Raw genomic sequence first — 10,457 nt, forward strand, 5'->3', positions numbered from 1 at the left:
ACATCATATTTGCAATTAAATTTCAAAGAGTTGTGGAGGGAATAGTCAAACTAGAGCAATGATTTAGAGTACAATACCAGTTCTGTAATTTTAAAAGCATGTACACTGGCACATGTTTGTAATCCCAGATACTACAAGGGGAAAGGGAGGGCTAAAGCAGGAGGATCACAAGTTCAAGGCCAACCTCAGCAACTTAGTGAGGCCCTGTCTCAAAATAAAAAAGGACTTTGAATGTGGCTCAATAGTAGAGTGCCTCAGGAGGCTGAGATAGGAGGATTGCAAGTTTCAGGCCAGTCTAGGCAATTTAGTGAGACCATCTCCAAATTTAAAATGAGCAGGAGGAGTGTGGCTGGGGATGTAGCTCAGTGGTAAAGTCCCCCTGGATTCCATTCCCAGTACCAAAAAATAAAAATAAAACAGTTACAATTTAGTAATAAAAAGACAAACAATTCAATGTAAAACAAGGTCAAGGGCTGGGGTTATGGCTCAGTGGTAAAGTGTTTGCCTCGCATGCATGGGACACTGGGTTCAGTCCTCAGCACCACATAAATAAAATAAAGATATTGTGTCCATGTACAATTAAAATGTTTAAAAAGGTGTTTTTTTTTTAAGTCAAAGGATCTGAATACATATTTCTTCAAAGAAAATAAACAAATAGCCAATACTCTCATGAAAAGATGTTTGATATCATTAGCTATCACAGAAATGCGAAGAAATACCAAAATGAGATGCCACTTCACACTCACTTGGATGGCAATCCTCAAAAAGACAGATAATGAAAAGTGTTGGCGAGAATCTGGAGAAATTGGAAGGAACCCTCATACACTGCTAGTGGGACTGTAAAATGGTACTGCCACTTTGGAAAATAGTCTGGCAGTTCCTCAAAAGTTTAAACATTTAGTTACCATATCACTCAGAAATCCCACTGCTATGGATATGCCCAAGAGAAATGAAACATATGTCAATACAAACATTTGACTTGTACACAAATGTTTACAGCAACATTATTCTTAGTAGTCAAAATGTAGAACAACTCTCTAGACATGGTGGCACATGCCTGTAATCCCAGGGCATTAGGAGACTGAGGCAGGAGGATCACCAGTTTGAGACCAGCCTCAGCCAAATTAGTGAGATCATCTCAAAATAAAAATTAAAAAGGTCCAGGGACAAGGCTCCATGGTAAAGAGCCCCTGGGTTCAATTCCTAGTACCAAAAAAAAAAAAAAATAGAACTCAAATGTCAGTCAATGGATGAATCGATAAATCAAATATGATCTATACATAAAATGGAATAGTATTTGGCAACAAAAATAAATGAAATACTGATACATGTTAGCACATGGATGCACTTTGAAAACATGCAACATGAAGGAAGCCAGACACAAAGGACCACATTTTATATGATTCCCTTTATATGAAATGTCCAGAATAGGAAATTGTAGAGACAAAGTAGACTAGTGGTTACCTATGACCTGGGGGTAACAGGTAAGTTGGAAAGTGACAGCTAGGGGATGTGAGATTTGATTTGGGGGTGGTAAAAATATTCTAAACTGATTATAGTGATGGTTGTGTATCCATGACTATAATAAAAGCCATAGAATTACATGTTTTAAATGGGTGAATTGTATGGCATGTGAATTATATCTTAATAAAGCTGTTTTTTTTTAAAAAAAAACAGTATGAAAGCAAACCACACAATAGAAGATATTTACAACTATAATCGAAATACAGCTCATGCTCAGAAAATATAAAGAATTTTAAAAGTCAATAAGAAATAAAGATACACAATAGGGAAAAAAATAAAAGACTTGAATAAGTGTTTCACAAGAAATAATATCTAAATGGTCAATAAGCACATGAAAAGTGCTCAGTATGGATAGTCATTATGAATATGTATACTAAAGCTACAGCAAGATACCACTTAGCCCATTTTCTGTTGCTATAACTGAATGCTGTAGACTGGGTAATTTATAAAGAATGAAAGTGGTTTTCAGCTCAGTTCTGCAGGCTCGGGGAAACCAAGGTTGAGAGGCAACATTTGGTGAGGGCCTTCTTGCTGGTTGGGACTCCACTCCCAAGGTGGCACAGGGCATAACATAGACAGACATGTCCTAGAGATAGAGTCAAACTGGCTTTTATAACAAACCCACTCGCAGTGAACACATTAATCCACTAATTCATGCATAGAATAAAAACCTCCTAAAGACCTAACGTAGTCCCTCCTCTTTTTTTTTAATATTTTTAGTTGTAGATTGACATAATACCTCTATTTTATTTATTTGTTTGTTTATTTATTTTGGCACCGGAGATTGAAATCAAAGGCACTTGATCCAGCCCTATTTTGCATTTTATTTAGAGACAGGGTCTCACTGAGTGGCTTAGCCCCTCACCCTTGCTGAGGCTGGCTTTGAACTTGTGATTCTCCTGTCTCTCCTCCGAGCCACTGGGATAACCGGCGTGCACCACCGTGCCCAGCTATTTATTTATTTTTATGTGGTGCTAAGGATCAAACCCAGTGCCTCACACATGCGAGGCAAGTGCCCTGCCACTGAGCCACAACCCCAGCCCCAGTCCCTCCTCTTAATATATCACATAGAGATTAAATTTCTTTTTTTTTTGAAAGAGAGAGGGGTTGGGGAGAGAGAGAGAGAGAACTTTAATATTTATTTTTTAGTTTTCGGCGGACACAACATCTTTGTTTGTATGTGGTGCTGAGGATCCAACCCGGGCCGCACGCATGCCAGGCGAGCGCGCTACCGCTTGAGCCACATCCCCAGCCCGAGATTAAATTTCTACATGAGTTTTGGTGAAGACATTTTTTAAATTATTCATAAAATCAAAATTTAACAAGGTGGTGAAGCACCTAGAATTCTCCAGATGCAGCTAATGGGATGGTACAAAGGTTGGAAACCTATTTTGGTATCCATGAAAGTCGAGCACAGCTGGACCTGGTGGCACACCACGTAATTACTGCAAAATCCCAGCAACTCAGAAGGTTGAGGCAAGAGGATCCCTAGTTCAGCTAGCCTTACAACTTATTGAGACCCTGTCTCAAAAATAAATAAATAAATAAATAAATAAATAAAAGGGCTAGGACTCTTGCTCACGTGGTAAAGCACTTGCTTAACATGCATGAGGCCCTAGGTTCCATCTCCAGCAACACACACACACACACATACACACACACCCTACACACACACACACACACACAAACATGAAAAAAGAAGGTTGCTTATGGCAAGGAAAGTTATTCCTGAAGTATTGTGAAGTGGGAAAAAAAGTGTATAGAACTGTTCATGTGGCGTGATCTTCATTTTACTTTATAAATATGTACACCTTTATATAAATCAAATGGTCCTAATTGATATACGCCCAGGTAAAAGGATAGTTATCTCTGGATGCAATCACAAGTGTTTTTTTGTGGTTTTGTGTGTGTGACTGTGTATTTTCTGATCTTTCTGTAATAAGCCTTTATTGCTTTTCTAATAAGAAATAAAGTCATTTTGTAATATTGACCGGGGAATAAGCCAACAGATCAATAGAACAGAATAGAAAACTGAGAAAGAGATTCAATACATATAAGAATCTGATGTGTGGTAAAGGTGGGATTTCAAATCAATGGGGAAAAGATGGGTAGTTCAATACATTTCATTGGTTCAACTGGCTAACAATTTGGAAGACAAAGTTGAGCTTTGCCTCATAGCAAATGCTACATAAACCTCCTCCACATTAATTGAAAGCAAACGAAAAACTCGAAACTTTTATTTTCAAGCAAAAGTACGAAAATTTGAAAGAAAATATAAGCAATCAGTTCCATAATATTCAAGTAAAGCCCTTTTTCTAAGCCTAGTAACAAAACCAGCCAAAACAAAGGAAAAGGTTGGCAGATTTGACAATAGAAAAACAAAACTACCATAACTAAATTATAATATGTGTGTACTTGCATACACATACACAATAAGTTCACAATAATAACTGCTGTAAACTACCTAGGAATGAGTTCAATAAGAACTGTGGAATGCTGATTGATGAAGAAAATTATGAAATTTCCCCAGAGGACATAAAAAACGACCTGGAAAAATGGGGAGTTTGGTGCCAGGTGGTAGGATTAATTTACTGCAGCTTTACTTATATTTAAAAGATGACAGAGAGAGAAAACCAAAATTTCCACGAGTAGATTCATCCTCCCGACTGCAGTGGTTAAAAAGAATGAGTTGTGGGTGTGACGGCCCATGCCTATAATCTCAGGAGCTTGGGAGGTTGAGGCAGGAGGATCACAAGTTCAAAGTCAGCCTCAGCAATTTATTGAGGCCCTAAGCCACTTAGTGAGACCCTGTCTCTAAATAAAATATTTTTTAAAAAGGTTGGGGATGTGGTTCAATAGTGAAGTGCCCCTGGGTTCAATCCCTAGGAAAAAAAAATGAGTTTGCTATGTACGCGTTTGTGTATTCAGGAAGAGCCTCTGCCCTTCTCCCATACTCAAATCCTGGAGGAGAAGGCAATGCTGAAGCTTCATCTGGGCTCTGTTTAGCAGGGGCTACCCAGGTGGACACACCTCTCCTCTGCTGTCCCAGTGCAACCCCTCCCTTTGCATCCTGCTTCTGGTACCTCCCAAGCTACCTCTAGCAGGCATGGCCATGCTCACCTCTGTGATCACACTGGGATCTGCTGACCAGCTTCAAGTTCCTTACCTTGGGGCTGACCAGATTTCCTGACTTAGACCCTGGGCTCCAGCCCAGCTTCCAGCCTCTACCCTGGAGTCCTGAGGGAACCTGGGACAGACAGGACCAGACCTGCGAATTCACACTATCCAAGACCTCCTGCCCTGGAAGACAAATGAGGTCCAACACTCATATGGTTGCATGTGACTGCCACAGGAGCTGCCTACTCATCACTGTAACAATAGGACACTATGGCAATGTGGCATGGGGGAAGAAGAAATGGTCCCATGAATAGCCAAATGCCATTACTACCTCTCTAGGGAGGAGGAACAGAAGAGTGGCTAAGAACAGAGAACTTAGAGTCGGGCATTGTGGCCTATACCAACAATCCCAGCAACTTGGGAGGCTGAGGCAGGAGGATCTCAAGTTTGAGGTCAGCCAGGACAACTTATTGAGACCCTCTCTCACAATTTTAGAAAATTTTTATGAAAAAACTGGGTATGTAGCTCAGGGGTAGAGCACCCTTGGGTTCAATTCCCAGTAGTGAAAAGAAAACAACAACAAATATTTTAGGCTACCTGAGTTCAAATCCAGATTTCACATTTGCTAGCTAGCTATGTGACCTTTGACAATGTACTTAACCATTCTGTGCCTCTGTTTTTCTGTTTTCTCCTTTGTAAGATTGCATTGTTCTAAAATACTATTATGATAATATCTATTTTCCAGGGCTCTTATAAGAATTAAACAAGGAAATACACAGAAAGCATACTTAGAACCATGACTGGTACAGAGGAACCGTGTGTTACTTGTTACCACCATTACAATGGAATCAAGGAGACTCAGTAAATGCCTGCCCAAGCAGAGCTCCACCCTGGATAGCTGGCTACTTTAGCACCTCTTTTGAGAGAGAACCAGGAAATTAGAGATGCTACCTTCTGACACCCTGGCCTGTCATCACCCAGCAGTGTCAAATGAAACCCCTCTCCTGTCACTCATTGCAGAGAAAGGGAACTGGAACAAGATGGAAGGATCAGGGTGCACATTTGTGCTGGTTCTCACACCTGAGCCTCTCTGGTGTCAGTCATTTGCTCAGCTAATAACGCAGCGAGTGGTGCTTTGATCCTCGCTGCTGTGGATCCATGTACTTGAGCTCCTCTGGGAAACTGTCTGGAGATTGGCAAGCGCAGCCTCCCAGTGTTGCCTGGCTCAGGGCCAAAGCCTCACCCTGGCTGTAGTCCCTTTCAAATCCACCCCACCCAACTCAGAGCTGACATTGAAAGATACCCATCATATGTTGTCAAGTGAAAAAAACAAAGGCAGAAAAGTGTGTATGATACAATTATTTGCTAGGCGCGGTTGTGCACAACTGTAATCCCAGAGGCTCTGGAGGCTAAGGTAGGAGGATCAAAAGTTTAAAGCCAGCCTCAGCAAAAGTGAGGCACTAAGCAAATCAGTGAGACCCTGTCTCTAAATAAAATACAAAAAAAAAAATTAGGGCTGGGGATGTGGCTCAGTGGTTAAATGCCCCTGAGTTCAATCCCTGGTACCAAAAAAAAAAAAAAAAACACAATTAAAAAAATTTTTTTTAGTTGTAGATGGATACACTACCTTTATTTTGTTTCTTTATTTTTATGTGGTGCTGAGGATCAAACCCAGGGCCTCGCACATGCTAGGCAAGTGCTCTGCCATTGAGCCCCAACCCCAGCCCCTACAATTATTTTTTAAAACATACATGAGCTGGACATGGTGCCAGGCACCTATAGTTGCAGCTATTCAAGAGGCTGAGTCAGGAGGATTGCTTGAGCCCAGGAGTTTAAGGTCATCCTGGGCAACATAAAGAGACTGTCTCTTAATAAATAAATGAAAAAAACATGCATCAAATACATTTTCAAAGTCTAGAAAGATGTATGCCAAATAGTGCACAGTGGTTAACTCTGGATGGGATTTTCCAGGGCTGGGTGAGGGTAAGGGGGATACTTTCACTTTTTGCTGTAGACCATCAGCGTTCTTTGAAGTTGTCATAGAAAGCATGGGCAAATGGCCAGATGTGGTGGCACACACCTGTAATCCCTGTCACTAGAGCAGCTGAGGCAGTAAGATTGCAAGTTCAAGGTCAGCCTTATCAATTTAACGAGGATCTAAGCAACTTAGTGAGATCCTGTCTCAAAATAAAAAAATAAAAAAGAACTGGGGATGTAGCTCAGTGGTGAAGCATCCCTGGGTTCAATCCCCAGGAGCAGAAAGAAAAAGAAATCATGTACAACTTTCACTATTAAAAAATATATTTTTTTCAGAAAACATCAAATCCCAGGAAAATATTTACATTTATGGCAGACAAAGTGTTAGATCAATACATGTGTGTTTATGAGTAGAAAAAAATAGTTGCAGAAAATAGAATAAAATAGCGGCAGTGGTTACCCCTAGAGGAGAGCTTAATGGGGCATTTTAATTTTCATCTTTACCTTTTCCTATATTTTCCAAACGCTTAGCAATTTTAAGAAATGCATTATCCTTTTCTAGTCAGAAAAACATGGGGGCTGGGAGTGGAGCTCCATGGTAGAGCCCCTCTCAGCATGGGCAAGAATGGGTTCCATCCCTGGCACCTTAAAAAATAAAAAATTTAAAAAAAAAATATATATATATATATTACACATATATATGTATGTATAAACAGACATCTGATTTTTAAGTTAAACAAAAATATATCAATAAAAATAGATAATTAAAGAGGTGATATTCTCTAAGGAACATCCTGTGAGGCTTTCTGTAGCCCAGGCCTTCAGCTGGCTCTGTTGAGGCCCTGAGCTGCCCATAGGGGAGGTGCATTTGTGATTATCAGTTATAATTATAAATAAACCTTATAGCACTGTTCAGCTCAGGGCTGGCATTGTTGGTAAGATCAATGGAGTTGGGGAATGAGAGTCGTGTTTCTCAAATTTTAATGTGCACACAGTTGTGGAGGATCAGTGAAACGCAGATTCAGATTCAGTAGGTCCACGTGGGATCTGAGATTCGCATCTCTGACAAGCTTCCACCAGCTGCTGCTGCCAGTCCAGCAATCACATTTTGAGTGGCAGGCTGATAGATGATGCCCTCATGCCTGTGAAATCATTAGGTTGGTAGGCACTCCTGAAAACACTCCTGTCTGCTTCCTGGCCCTGGCTGCCATGATATTCAGCCTCATTCAGCCCCCGAGTCCACCAACCATGGACTGAACCTCTGAAACCATGAGCCAAAATAAACTTTTCATTCCTCTTAAAAAAAAGAAAGAAAGATCATGTCTCCCTGCTTCCCCTTGAGGACAATAATTCTTCCTGCAGCACTTCTGATGGCAGGACTGTGCCTGGCACACACCAGGTGCTAAATAGATGGTAGCTGGCTTGAAATGCAATTACTTCCAGGAACAGGAAGCTCTTCTGGTGGAGGTAGCTCCTCACAGTTAGAAAACTCCTTCTCTAGAGCCAGCATGGACTCCCTGGAACGGCCACCCACTGACCCTGGCACACCCGAGCCACCTCACCCACCAGGGACTGTGGCACGGTGCCGAAGCCTAGCAAAATGTTTGCAACCTAAAAAACAGACAGCAAGAAGACTGCCTCCAAAAAGACTGCCTCTAAAAAATTTAAATGACACAATCACAATTGACACACATCTCACTGCAAATGTAACATGTCAACCAGGCAACTCAACAGACTCTAGAGCAGTTGGATAGAATTTATATTTTTATTACCTATTATATTTTATTATCTAATTTATTTTTCTCCACATCATGTACAACCATATTTTTCTTATCTGTCACTGAGTTTTTTTGTTTGTTTGTTTATTTGGAGACAGTGTCTCTAAATTGCCCATGCTGGCTGTGAACTTGCAATCCTCCTGCCTCAGCTCCCTGAATGGCTGGGATTACAGGCGTGAGCCCCCACGCCCAACAAGGGCCTCAGTGATCCTAAATGGCCCTGTACCATCTTCCTTAGCTCTTCCCATTAGAAGTCAGCAAGGCAACAACAACAGAAACAATACACAAAAAAACAACCAGGGCTGGAATGAAGCTCAGAGGTGAAGTGCTTGTCTCACATCCTCAAAGTCCCTGGTTGGTTCAGTCCCCAGTTTTAAAAAAGAAAAAGAAGTCAACAAGAGTGGCCTCCCCAAGTCATGGCTCCTCTAAGCTAAATCAGTTTCATGGGTCTCCAGTCTCAACCTAAGGGTATATACCCCTCAAAAATAATTCAGAATGCTTCTAATATTTTTCTGTCAAAAATAATGGCAGAGAAGCCCAGCCTGGTAGTCTAGACCTGCAATCCCAGTTACTTAGGAGAACAGATAGGAGGACTGAAGTTTTAAGGCCAGCCTGAGCGATTCAGTGATGCCCTGTCTCAAAATAAAATAAAAATGGTCCAGGAATGTAGCTCAGTAGTTGAGCACTTGCTTAGCATGTGTGAGGCCTTAGGTTCAAACCCTAGCACAGCAAAAAAAAAAAAAAAAAAGAAAAAGAAAGAAAGAAAAGAAAAGAAAGCCAGTGAAACCAACTTTGTGTGTGTGTGTGTGTGTGTAAACTTAAATTTTTTAAAAATATTTTTCTTAGTTGAAGATGGACACAATACCTTTATTTGTTTATTTATGTTTATGTGATGCTGAGGATGGAACCTGGTGTCTCACATAAACAAGGCAAAGTGCTCTACCACTGAGCTACAGCCCCAGCCCCCAGACTTAAATTTTTAACAGTATTATTTCACTAACATTCAGCCTCAAATAGGGAGAACATTATTGAGATACTTCTCTTTCACCTTATCTAGTTGATTTCCAAGATCCTTCAACCTTTACTTTTTTTTTTAATATTTATTTTTTTTTTAGTTTTCGGCGGACACAACGTCTTTGTTTGTATGTGGTGCTGAGGATAGAACCCGGGCCGCACGCATGCCAGGCGAGTGCGCTACCGCTTGAGCCACATCCCCAGCCCTTTAATGTCTCTTGAATCTGTTCTTTCCACATTGACCATTTGAATTCAGGCTGCCAGGTTTTCTTGCCCAGATTTCTGCCATACACTCCTACCTGGTCTCCTTTCCTCCAATTGACCTTCATATTGCTACCAGAATAATCTTTCTAAAACTAAACTTGAGGGAATCACTCTCCTGTGTAAAACTTCTGTGGCTCCCTATTGCCTCTGGAACAAAACCTTAACTCCTTAACCAGGCCCACCAAGCCCCTGATGCCCTGGGCGCTCCTCCGTCTCCAGCTGGTTCACAGGGCTCATTGCTCTTTGCATGGGACTGACTCATGCTAAACCAGTTACAACTCTTCCCCCACTGAAAGAGGAGTCATGCTGTTCTTTGACTCTGTTTTTACACACTAATGATTCCTCTGCCTAGGAAACGTTTCCCAGATGTATCATGTGCAAGCCATAATCCTGGGCTGGGGTTGTGGCTCAGTTGGTAGAGCGCTTGCCTGGCACATATGAGGCACTGGGTTTGATCCTTGGCAACACATAAAAACAAAATAAAGGCATTATATCCATCTACTAGGAAAAAAAAAAAGATATAGCCCTTTCTCCCAGCTCAGTACAGGTCTGAGGAGTGAAAAAGGATGCTCATGGGTGCAAACTTTCTGAGCACACTTGGCAGGTACTTGGATGAGCATGGGAAAATGGAGGCTTGGAAGACCCAAATGTCAGAGCTGGAGGAAAAGGGGATCCTTGAGCTTATCCACTCCAATCACTTCCCTTCGTGAATGAGGAACCTAGGCCAGAGAAGAGCAGTGACCTGAGTCCAACAGTCCACTCCAGGCCTTGTGCATGTGTTAT

General features: G+C 41.3%; 1 pseudogene; it reads right to left on the reverse strand.

Moving 5' to 3' along the window:
• Positions 1–9,739, reverse strand: part of LOC124089414 (high mobility group protein B1-like) — a 60,692-nt pseudogene extending 50,953 nt beyond the window's left edge.
• Between the last annotated feature and the right edge of the window lie 718 nt (positions 9,740–10,457).

Source organism: Marmota monax, unplaced genomic scaffold (assembly GCF_021218885.2).
Source record: "Marmota monax isolate L192 unplaced genomic scaffold, Marmota_monax_Labrador192_F-V1.1 WCK01_AAM20220418_F8-fsc00005, whole genome shotgun sequence".
In the NCBI taxonomy this organism is placed as follows: Eukaryota; Metazoa; Chordata; class Mammalia; order Rodentia; family Sciuridae; genus Marmota; species Marmota monax.